The sequence below is a fragment of the Drosophila melanogaster genome, chromosome 3L (assembly GCF_000001215.4).
Source record: "Drosophila melanogaster chromosome 3L".
Taxonomy (NCBI): Eukaryota; Metazoa; Arthropoda; class Insecta; order Diptera; family Drosophilidae; genus Drosophila; species Drosophila melanogaster.
The window spans coordinates 13316361-13329134 of record NT_037436.4 but is presented as its reverse complement, the minus strand read 5'-3'; the positions used below and the strand labels follow the sequence as shown (position 1 = coordinate 13329134).

Here is a 12774-nt window from a genome sequence, read left to right as displayed (position 1 = left end):
GAACGCAGTGAAAATGTTTTACTGGCCTACTGAGCGACACTTTATCCCATAATGAAAAAAACTCATGAAATGTACAAAAATGATTCGGCATTGCCAACACAATACAGCATGCGGCCGAAACTGACCCATCAACACTTTGGCATTGCCTTTAATATGGTCTGGGAATAGAAACAGCAGCAGGAGCAGGAGCAGAGCCGGACCAAGCCAGGACGTCACCCCACCGAACCGAAGTGAACCAACCGCATTTTGCATTTGCAGTTTACTCGGTTAACCGCTTTTCTAGCGGATTTAACACATTTCGGCCTCAGCTGGGCGACAACAGAACAGTGGATTGTTTTCGACCACGACATTTCAAAAAGAAAACATTTATGATTTTACACTCTCAATTTGAGCTTGCAAAAGTGTTGGCTCCCTACAAAAATATTAAACTTATACCAGTAATCTTTCTTACTATAAACATAAAATCTATTCTTAAATTCAATAAAATTTGTCCATGTTATATTGACTGAAATAAGGAAATCATTACTAATATATTACAGATTATTAGCTTAGCGCTAATGCCATTTTTGTTTCAACTTTTATGCCCTTTCCTCCACTGTGGCTAGTTGGGGCAAAAGTGAAAACTAGTTCAGCTGCCCAAAACATGCCAAAATGTTTGAATCGAACAATCAACGCAGAGAGATGGATTCAGAGGGGGTTTGTAGGAATGAAACGTTGGTGGATTTGGAGCCAAAATGGGCATAGCTCATATCGAGTGGCTGCATGCATTTGCCATTTCCTCGGCAATCCAACGAACCCGCCACCCATCACAGAGTGCCACGCCCACTCATATGTCAATGGGGCATGCATTTCATCCGAAGTTTTTTTTTTGGTTTTTTTTTTTTTGTTTTTATGCCTCACAAAACCCGACTCGACTGACATTGTGCGAATTTTTGACCCTAGGGTTCAACTTTGTGGAAGGTGGCTGGCATGCTGATGGGGACGATGGTTGGTTTTGGGTTGAATTGTAGCCAACATTCCTTTGTTATGGCCACCGGGCCAATGGGCTTTGGGGCCTGACCATTATAATTTCAAGTGCAAACTTTGACACTTGAATTGTGGTCCACAATGCTCAAAATAAAGTATGCTTTTCGATCCAGCTTTAAGGAACCGCACTTTTCGAGCAGTCTCGCAAGTCCTAGGCACGAGTTAAATAGATAAAATTACGCGCTTGATGGAAAAAACAAGCAAACAAAGATAAGAAAATGCTATCTACGGGCACTGGCAAATAGAATTGCACGAGGACACAACAGAACACAAAAGGCAAACAAAATTATGTTTAAGGTTATATGCTATGCATAAGTAAGTGAGGCAGACGAACTGGAGCGGGTCAGGCAAGCGGAAGTAGAAGCGGAAACGGAAGCTCAAGCAGCAAAAGAAAGTGTCTAACTGGCTGTGCATGTGTGGTGGTGTTGGTGCTGGTATTAGTGGGCAAAACCCCTCCCCCACGGGCACATCCGACAATTGGGAAAACACAACACTCACTCACAGAAGGAACAGAAAGAGAGCGCAACCGCAGGCGACTTTCAAGGCTTGGTTTTTGTCCTGCCGTTGTCCTTACAGATAGATAAAATACTATGTGTTATTACGAGCTCGACATTTAAAGAAAAACATATCCTTAACATAAAGAACATGATTCAGAGCTATAAAAAAATGCCATAATGTAGATGCCATATGATGATCATTGTGCGAAATAACAAGAAATTTGTAATAATAAATCCCCCTTTTTTCCAGTGTAATATGGCTTGCACACGCGCCGAGCGAGATAAAACATTTGTATGCTCTGATAAGAACGCATCCACTTACTTTTGGTCGCACATGACCTGAATTTTCGCTCCAAGGAGAAGCAGGAGTCAGACGAGGAACAGACAAAAAACTTGAACTTGCACACGGACCGAAAGGCAAATGAAGAAATTTAAATTTGATACCAGCCAGGGCAATCAGACGATGTGAATGATGCCCACTTTGCACACCCTGCTTGTGAATCGAACGAGGTATATTGGGCTAAGATGATAAAGATACCAATTCAACTCTTATGATATTTAATAAAAATGTAAGTGAAAAATTATTTAGAAAATTTAAATGTTCTCAATTAAGTCTGTTTTATACTTGTCCAGAAAATGATATAATATCTAAACATTCTGGATCATACAAATCATACATAACAATTGAGTAAATCATTTAAAAATAATAATTAGCAACATGTATCTATTAATTGATTAGCCTAGTATTTATAAAAAATGTCCGATATGCATTTGTTGATTCCGCTGTAGTTTGCCTTTAGTTCATCCTAGTTTAAAGGCCATTTAGCCAGTCGATTACCAACTTCCGTTCACATATTGGTGCCGGTTGACTTTACCATGTGGCACAATGGAGCAGGCTGCATTCGCTTCAGTTCCATCAGCCACCCTCTATCTGCTCTGTCTGGTGCTAGCAAAATTCGCTTTTTGTGTCCTCCTTTTTCTAAAGTTCCAGTTCAGTTACACGAAATTTTGAACGGAAATACGAAAATGAAAGATTCGTATCTGGAAAGTGGGACGAGATTGATGTGTGCACGGGTGTACGACCCACAAAAAAAAGAACGGGAGCAGAAGCATCGAAGTGCCCGCAGCACTCAAATCTGGCATGGCATGGTTTGTCTCCGCCCGTTTGAGTGCGCTTCTCTTAGACGAAAATAGGATTTGCTTGCAAATTTACGGAACCCATTGCAGATGAGTATGGAAAGTGGTGGACGAATAGGGGAGGTCGAGGAGAGAGCAGGCCTTGGGCTCGTTTTGTTTGTTTGACACTTTCGTGGTTAGTGATTGTCCATATTATGTGACAGGCGATTCAAAAGGAATTGAGCAGGGGAAAAATAGTGAAAGAGAAGCACTAGGGAGTGGTTCACCCAGCTGAGTGGACAGTTTTGTTTGGCGTTCCAGTTTTTGTTTGGCGTCTTTAGGAAAATAGAAATATACTTTAATTTCCGGTTCGAAATAAATAGTTAGTTTTCTTACATACATTTCTCTATACGAAAGTCTTTTGTATAAAACGAACAAGCTAATTGTAAGTACTAATTTTATGTAGTGCACTCAAGAAATATACTATTAAATCGTTTCCGACATACTGACGTACTTCAATCCTGATTATTAGCATACATCAAAGTCACAAGTGTCTCATGAATAAGCATCCAACTGAGCCATTTATTGCCGATATTCAAGAGTAAAGCCATGCAAACTTTAAGCGGCTTAAGTTCCCATCTGCGCAATTTAGCCAAAGAATCATCGATGGTAATTAGCCCCGTCAACACTCTAAGAAGCGGCAAGGAATTATTCAATGCGAGCTGGGAAAGTGTCAGCTGGCCGAAATGAAATTAATATTTTAGGTCGTGCCAAATAATAAGCCAGGAGCCACGACTCCGCAGGAGGTCACAGGAAAGCCGAAGTATCGTTTAACACTTCATTAAAAGCCATTCCGACAACTTGTAGACAATTAAAGACAAGTCGAGGTCTGCAGAGTGGGCGCCACTTAACACATTTCCAATGTTCATTGACCGGCAAATGAAATAAAAATTGCAAACATCTTCAACTCCGATGGCGAATGCTTCATTTAACAGCGACAAAACAACATCGCAGGCAGCTATTTGCAGGGGGTCCTTGTAAAAGGACTCTCCACACCGAGGCAATAGACAAAGTTCCCAGGCCACAAATTACACTTTGGTTTGGCAGCATAAAATGGCGTAAAAATTGCAGCTGTTTCTGCCACTCGAATGCGAGCAAAATTATTGAATGTCCTTGCTTCTTGTCTGCCGTCCCAGTCATTCCGAGAATCTTTTTCTCATATAATCAGGGATTTTCTTTCGTAGAAAAAATTTATTTATTTAAATTGGTAATAATTTCAGGAATATAAATATGATTGATTTTCAAACAGTGTTTATTATTTTATACAAAATATTAGCTGCAATATATTATTAATCATACTAACATTCTTTTACGTGTTTCCGTAAAGGGTATTTTAAACTATTTTGTTACAAGTTGTGCTTCATTTCTGAAACACTGACAAGACATTACATTTTTAGAGTTTTTATGTTTTTATTTTGGGAAATCATAAACTGGAATTTCTGTACATCCCAGCCATCTTTGAGGTTCCTTTCTGGCCATGCTTTCCCGTCTGGTTCTGTGTATGCCTATGTATTTTTTATGATGCTTGAAAATAAATAAACACTCAATACCAATGCCAAAGAGCAGACGGAGCCAACTTTCAGTGGCAGACACCAGAGAATCCGTGGCAGAGGCGATGGGAAAGGCAGACTGGCAGCATCGCGCACATTCAATAAATCTTCAGCTGTGAATAGTCACTTGAGACGGAATCGGAGGAGGAAGAGCAGCTTCCCAGGACACTGGGACTCGAACGCCTTTCGCTTTCAGTTTCATCTGCTCCTTTCCACCTAATGGCCGCAGTCATGAGCTGTTGGATAATAATAATGATGATGCTCTCATACCGGCATAGAACGTGTTTTGCTGGGCATATTGGAGCTAGTGTGTGAAAAAGCGCAGCTTGCACGTATGAACGACGGACTTAAGGCCTCTAATAGCCTCATATTTTGCACTCCAATACATAACTCACTGGGCGCCGGAAGCGGAAGTCGAGAACGGAGGACGCGAGATCAAGACCAAGGCCAAGAGCTCTGAGACAATGAACAAAACAGGATATAAGTCCCCAATGATTTGCCGAATATTTGATATCCTAAGTATATGATTAGGGGTGATTACAACGACCAAGTTCAAGTGCACTTTATGATTTCAATAAAGTAAGAATCCCACCATTTTAACTACTATTTTTGAATTATACGATTAAACTAGACTTGGGTAGATTTTCAAAAAGAAAGTTAGTACAAAATGCCTGAATGAAAATAATGAAGTTATAAAACACTACAATTATAAACTATAAAACTAATAACAGAGTACGCGAGTATCTTTTCTTACAAAAGGCAAAATATGTTATATTTTGATTTCCAGAACTGAGCAAACAAGGGTATTCGAACCAGAATGGCCTCGAAGTAAGCAACATGCAATGCTGAGCACAACAAAATGGATGCGGATGCAAGGAAAACGTAAATCAAACGGGGAAAATGGCAATCGCAACTCTCGACCCCGAGCAAACATTCAATCTATAATGGCATTTACACGACTAGGAACAGGATATGTAATATCCTTTTGGGGTTTTTAGCCCGAGCTGAAAACTGAAACGGTTCGCTCCACCCGTTCGTTCGGTAGGCAGGTCCTTCGAAATCAGGCTGGATGGGATGCAACTTACTTTCAAATAAATATGGCGCAGCCCTCTGGAACCCCGTCGCCATAAATCTCAACAATTTCCGCTGTCTGTGAGAGCAGAGGGCCCGCAACTTCCATGGCCATCTATGGATTTGCTATTGAAATTTATGCGCATGGGAGTGTCTGGCCAAGTGGATCCTAACTCTTTTTGTTTTATTTACTAAGGCAGGAAGAGGTGGGCCAGCCGGAGATACTTTTCCCTGGCTTTAGTTTCGGTCACTTAATGGATTTATTCGATTTGAAAGAATGAAAGAAGTGTCTATTGTTGCAATATCTGTCACTTGGAAATTTTGTAATACACTCTCTAATTTAAATCAACTTGAATTTGTTTCTTACATAATCATAATTGCACACAATTTGTGTGACTTTCGTTATACCTTAAAAAGAGCTTGGCCCACTACGCGCCAATCATAATTTTTAAATCTTAAGCGGCCACATAACACTCAAGTGCGAGGCTCAAAAGAAACGGCAACTTTCACTTGGTGCGCTAACAACCGAAAGGAGGCCAGGCGAAAACTCCGCTTGGCAATTTAAAAATTAAGGCGAGGAGGCGCCAAGCGGAGCAGCAAAACACTTTAACTAAAATTAGAAAAACGCAAACGAGCTGAATGCAGGCAAAGTCCCTCTTCCTTTTGGCCATAATCAGCACTTGCAACTTGGCAAGAAAAACAAGCACGGGATACACAGAAAAATGCAGACAGTAGATTATAGCTCTTCTTTATTTAGTAATAAGATCAATATGACGTTAAGGCAGCTAGAAATGGTAAGCCACGTTTCCAAAATCTATTTATTTAATTGAGAAACGGGGAAAAAAGATTTGATTTTCAAACTCTAGTCGTTCTCCAATTTGTTCTCTGTGTATGAACCAAGGAGGCAAATATGCAACAGCAACATCAACGACAACTGCAACACGGCACTATAATGAAGCTATCAACCGTAAGATGGCGCTTAGGCACGCAATCATACTTTGGAAACCTTTGGAGACCCACGGCTATATGCGACTAGTTCGTGGAGAGCGTCATATAAGTCAGATATGTAGTTCTGAGAAACAGTGTTTTTGGAAATTAGTCTCAGCACGTTAAATTTACTATTAAAAGTAGGATTATCAAAATTAAAGTATCTTTTCCATATCGTTTAAAGCAGATAAAAACTTGATATCTTAAAGAATATCGTAGAATACATGGATGCGAAACTATATTACACTCAATTTTTTGTAGCATATCCGTTAAAAAGATATTTAGTTCGCCAACGCGAGGAAATCCGATACCAGAACATCCCCTAGTTCAAGTGGCCTGCATCGTTGGCGTGGCCGTTTTCGTAATTTTCACCATGCCGCATAGACACGGCAGGCACTCACACACGCGGCGTATGCTTAATATTTCCGCCGCATCCTATGCGCATATTCATTTTTGACGACGCTTTGACGTCGCCAGTACGTTGACCGCTAGGGAATCGCCGGTGGGGGCTTCTGCATTAGCGTTTAATAGTAGACGACGCTGTCCTGGGCGCTGCCATCTTGCCAGCTGTACGGTTATACCCCGCGGTGCTGACCTAAATTTTCCGGTTTATGAAAAATATATGTGTGCAATATAAAATGTTTTCCTCTGCTGCATGCATAAAGCGTTGAAAAAAATGTATATATAAAATTATATAAGTATATATATATAAATATATATACAGCGCTAAGCGCAGCTCTATATATATATTTATTTATTTACATAGGGCTTGGGTAGAACTGGCCAAGTTTATGAAGGCTCACCCGTTCGCCTTTTTAGTCAAACTCTTACTGGCTACAAATGGTGGTGTCACAAACGAAAAATCGCCAGGGTTGCGGTTATGCCAGGAAACATCAAAGAAAAAAAAACTTTTGTAGAAGAGTTTTGATTTGAAAGGAAGGAACAACATATACATATATCCGATTATGATCGTACTCATTTTCGATTTTTAATTTCAATGTATTAGCTTATATAATTAAAATAAAAACTCTGAAAAAGTGGAAGAGGGCCAGAATATATAACCGTATAACAAGATTTTTTAAGCTTTATTCAATAAGTGTCAGCTTCAGCGCAACCCTATCACAAAATTTTTAATAATATCAAAAGAAATGTCAAATGTAATACGTCTGATTGGTGAAGTGGGTAAAAAACGACAGGTGTGCTTGAAGTCCTGTGACATCCAAATAATATCTATATGCCCTCGTTCGAGACTGTCTTGTATAGCTTAGAAAACATATCCGATGAATGAGCATTGCAGAGCTCAGCAAATGTGGACCAGTTGGCTGTGCACTTCGAAGTGCGGTCAAGCATTTTGTAATAATATTTATGCTGATACCCAGATTTCTTTCCTATTCCGATGAGTAAGGGTAAATAACATTTTTGGGGTGGGGTTAAAGTACAATTGCCAGCTGTGGGGGCTACAAAACACCATCATATGCAAGCCAACTTGAATTTATGAACAATTTTTGGGGAAAGCATGGAGCTGCTTATCATGAGCAATAAACGCTAATGGATGAGCTTTATGTCGGTCAAGGGGTGGGGTGTACGCATCACTTCTGTGCACACTTGAAGTTCAACCCCGAAAAGGTGACAAAAGATATCGCAATTTTATGAGTAATCCTCTGACACCCTGACAAGGACATGCACTGATTACGGTGTCACAGACTGACCCCGCACAGTCCCTCTCGGAAGGCGGTAATAAAATTTTCACTTCAGATAGATTTTAGCATTGTCTCGCTTAGTGCAGATAATATGTCCGACTGTGAGTGAACGTTTTGTGGGGCTTTGACGTCCTTTCCTACCTTCTAGTCAGCCCTGTCTGCCTGTTGGCTCGGATGTTGTTGTGAGTCATATTAAAAAGTAACGAGCAAAATATTATGAAGCCAGACAAAAGGCACTTCCGGCAGCCAAAGAGCGAGGACGGGCGCGGGAGATCTCCTCCTATATTGGATTCACACGATGCAATGTTTTGTGAAGGATGCCAGCCAGCTTAACTCTTGTTCATTGCCTGTTGTTGTTTGGCTGGCCAACACAATCCCACCATAAGACCACCAGCCCAGACCATCTCTCCCCCTATATTATATTGTGTTTTTGGACCCAGACAAGTCTGCATTGCCGCATGTTCCATGTCCTGTCTCGTTTCCGAGGTTATCTCGTCCTTTGCCTGGGGGCAGCTCACACAGCATTATTAATAACCATAACTCAAATCTATTGCCGCTTTACTGCTCATTGATTCTGTTTATGGCCATGATTTCGTCAGTTCGCTTTGTCTGCTTTCCCCTTTTGGTTTGGGCTTTTTCAAAAGTTTTGATTTCATCGCAATGGAGAGGAGTTTCATGGCGAGTAGCGGGAATTTTAATGGGCTTAAGAGCTGATCTATACTGAAACAAGTAAATCGACTTATTTAAGATGAAATTCCACTAAGTGTGGTTTAATACATATTTTTTGCTGTTCACCGATCTCTTTTACTTTAACATTTAGAATGAAACTAAGTTTGTAATGTTTCACCAGAGCTTAAATCAATTTCTGTGGCCCATCAAAACTATATCCCCAATCCCCTTTCCGACAACTCGCCCCGTTTTCCGCTACGGCTTATCACTCAAAGCTGGCACTTGTGAGATATCCAAGAAACGCCAGCGCCAACTGGTCTTTTGCGGCAAGTTTTAATTGTGCTCATATCTCAAGAACTCTTCTGGATCGCTTCGCTGCTTGTGGCAAAGTTTGCATTTGGCCATTTGTGTGTGGCCAAACTTTTTTGGGGCACAGTCACACACATACACACACGCGCATTCACACTCCCTGTTTCCAGCAAATTGCTCAACAATCCATGTTGCCATTTTACAACACTTGGAATTCCTTTTGGACAATTCGCCTTTGGCTTAGACCCGCTTTGGATGTTGACTTTTACTTTGGCCAAGTGGACTCAGTGCAGCCCACGCTGGGCGTATAATTTCAATGCTCACTGTCGTAAATAGCCTGGCCACTGTCGAGAACGATGAGTATTTTCTTAATTTTCTTGCACTTCCTGCAGCCAGGCAAAAGTTTTCCCAGTTCTGCCAGCTAGAATCATCATCAGCAGCAGCAGCGGCAGCAGCTTTTCCGTTTGTCAGCTGGAAAAGAGTCGAGAAAATGGGGAGGGGGCCAAGCTCCGACATTAAAGTATTATGCAAGCGTATTAATGCACTCAACGGACACGGAGACTTGACAGACGGAACGGAACAGAAAAGTGACCGGCTACACGGAGAAAAAAGTATAAGATTTAAAATTCTGACAAGTCTTCAAAAAGTGAAAACAAAGTATGGACTTCTTATAAATAAAATAATAATAATAACAAAAGTATTTATATATTGTGAAATAATTTTTAATGGTGAGCTATGTTTTCTGTGCACAAAAGTGCAATGATAAGCTAGGGAGCAGGATGCAATGGAAGGATGAAAGAGAAATTCCAAGCTGCATCAAAAGTTCTCCACAGGCAGCAGTAACAGGAAGCGTCTTAACGTGGCCCAAACTCTTGGCTTAGATATTAGCCCAACCACGCTAAATCCGAAAAGGTAATGTATCACATTAAGAGCGTAAACAATTTTATAAGAAATACAAGCGATGGCTTATTAAATTTCCCATAATGCTGGAAACGCCAAACTTAAGAAGATTGTTCTTATCATTTAGGCAACGGCTTAATTGAATTAGGGTTTAATTCCCCAGGAGCCTCGACCCATGTAAAATACCAAGTTGCTGTCTGGTCAAGACGGCTGCGGTGTGGCATTGTGTTGTGTAGCGGTGTCTTGTCAACTGTCAAAGTCATTGTTGACCGAAAGCCGCCCACAGATATATAGATTCATCCCCGTGCGATTCGAAGGGATGTGTATTCCCAAATGCATTTCGATGTGACGCCTCGAAACCGATGATGTCTACACAGAAACCAAACAAAGCCAGAGCAACAGAGCATCGTTTTATTGCTTTGGTAAATTTTCAAAAATAACTTAAACTTAACTTAAATATATTATTAATAATCATAATTAAAGTTGATTATAGAAAAAAAAATGTTACGAAATTAACTAAGCTTCTTTATAGTACTTGTTATCTAAGACTTTGAATGTTATCAATCGAGCAGGGAATGATCTAAATCTGGCAAACACAGAAAGAGCTAACAGATAATATATACAATTTTCCCTTGAGCTCTATGGGAATATTAGTTTTCTTTTTTTGCACTTTACGAATTGAACGACACATGTAATTTGATTAGGAAATCCGATCGAACAGTCATTTATTTCACAAGCTGGATCTTTTCTATGGGCGTTAACTTCCATCGCCTGTCCACTTGACATATTTTTACGGTTGAAAAACTCGAATGGGTCGGGCGCTCATTCATTCCATGATTCGTTTATTCATTCATCAATCAGCGTACGCGACACTGCATGAAAAATGTCAGCGAGGAAAGCATCAACGCGTGGACAGGGAGAAATTTTGTTTCGATCTGTTGGATGCCCACGAAGATGGGAAGCTGACTTCGACGGGGAATACCATTACCTTGCTGGCTGCCAAACGGAAGCTGCTCCTCGCCCGGCCTTTTCATGGTGGGCAACTCCATTGGACCCACACTCGAATAATTTCGCTGCTTGCCGTTACCCATTTTCGTCGATGCGTTGTGAAAATTGGCAAGTCACTTTTCAACATTTTCCGCGAGCCGTGAAGCAATCAATATTGATTGCATAATGAATGACAATCAGCGCTGCGCTTGACACTCGACCCCAAACCTCAGTGATCCACCCACATTTCATATTTATGCACAGAGAAAAACATTTAAAGGTCTTGAAAACCAATAGAATCCGTAACGCCAATCTCGTATATATGTATGTTTAAAATTGTCCTAATTAAAGTAAATAGTCTTTAAACTATGTATACCTTTCTTAGTAAAGAAATGTATGTTTGTAAATCCATTTCTATCAATCCACCAAACACCCGAGATTTTGAATTTTGTTCAATATTTTACAGAATTTTAGATAATTGGCGCTGTCATAATGTTGTGTTCTCCTGTGGTGTGTGGGTGTGCGGCATTCTAATTGCGCTGACTCTTTTCCAAGGGTTCAATTGGCAGAAGCAATGCAAAACATTCCAGCGCTGGTGAAGATGATTCAATTGACATTCCCATTGCCACCGAAAGGAGGATCCGATCCGGATGCTCCGCTGGTGGCGTTCATGTGAACGTCCGGAGGATGGTGACGAGGACGAAGGACGTCCAACCATCCAAACCGACCAGGCAGCCACACAATGACCGCCACTTGGCTGGTCGCTGTCATGGCCAACTTGGCCAACAAGGATGGCAGTTGCAGCTCCAGTTCCAATTCCTCTGGCCCCTCTGCCACAATATCCCCTTATTTCTCTGTCTGTGCCACTGTTTTTGTTAACTTTTCGAGCTCAGTTCGCTGGATCTTTTCGTGTACGTGTGTGGCGTTTTGGTCGGCACTTTTATTTCTCGCTGCCTTCCTTGTTTTGGCCGTATTTTGTTGCAGTTTGTTTTGTGCTTTGTTGGTTGCCATTGCGCCATTTTAGCCGTTGATGTTACCTGCTGCAATGGCTTGCCATACTCTACCGGGAAAAATATTGAATCAGGAGGATTGGCTTATCTTAGATATTTTCTATATATAATTAAAAGTATTTTAATGAAAAAAACTATTTCTGAAAAAGCCTGAATTCTTTGACGTTTAGTAATATAAAAAAACTTTTATGTGTTCCTCTACTTTAAAATGTAATGTATTTTAGTGCATATTTAGCATCTTTTCCAATATTCATTTGTAATAAGTAGTATAACTTAAAAGCTATAATAGAGTAATTCTGTTTTTCACATACCCCAAATATTTTGCACTATTTCTTGTTCCTTTTCTAGTTCACCGTGTATGTGTCACTCAACGGCATTGAATTCGATGTGAGTACCAAAGTCTGTGTTCCTGTTCTTGGGGTATTTTTTAAATTGAACATATTTCCGTTTGAAATATACTTTTTTTTCCGAACCCACTACTTCCATCGAACTGGCTGCATCAACGGGGTATTCATTTCCTGTTTGTTACGGTCCAGACTGAAAACTCTCTGGAGCGAACGGACCAGAAACTGAAGCATCCTTCAGCCTTATTGAGTTGGAAAGTTTAAAGAGAAACATTTGTTGACAAACGGCGGTGGATGGCCAAAACTATTAGGTGGGTATTATGCCGCAATCGTTTTAAATATGCACACAAAACTTAAACGCAAATACTGCAAATTGCTTTATGCATGTTTAAAATCAATTAATTAAGCAAAATTTATTTGATTCACCAGGACGAGTATCCTTTTTTGCTTCTTGCTTTGTCAAGTTTAGTTGGGAACCAGCAAGAATGTGCAAATAAAGTGTTTCCAATTTAATGAATTTCAGATTCCCTTTGTTCTCCATTACTATT

The 12774-nt window shown here is 40.4% G+C and overlaps 1 long non-coding RNA gene across 1 annotated transcript; it reads left to right on the top strand.

Moving 5' to 3' along the window:
• Window positions 1–4175: 4175 nt before the first annotated feature.
• lncRNA:CR44558 (long non-coding RNA:CR44558) lies at window positions 4176–4861 on the top strand. Its single transcript, NR_124931.1, has one exon. It is a non-coding gene; the product is annotated as a long non-coding RNA:CR44558 (long non-coding RNA).
• Window positions 4862–12774: the final 7913 nt, after the last annotated feature.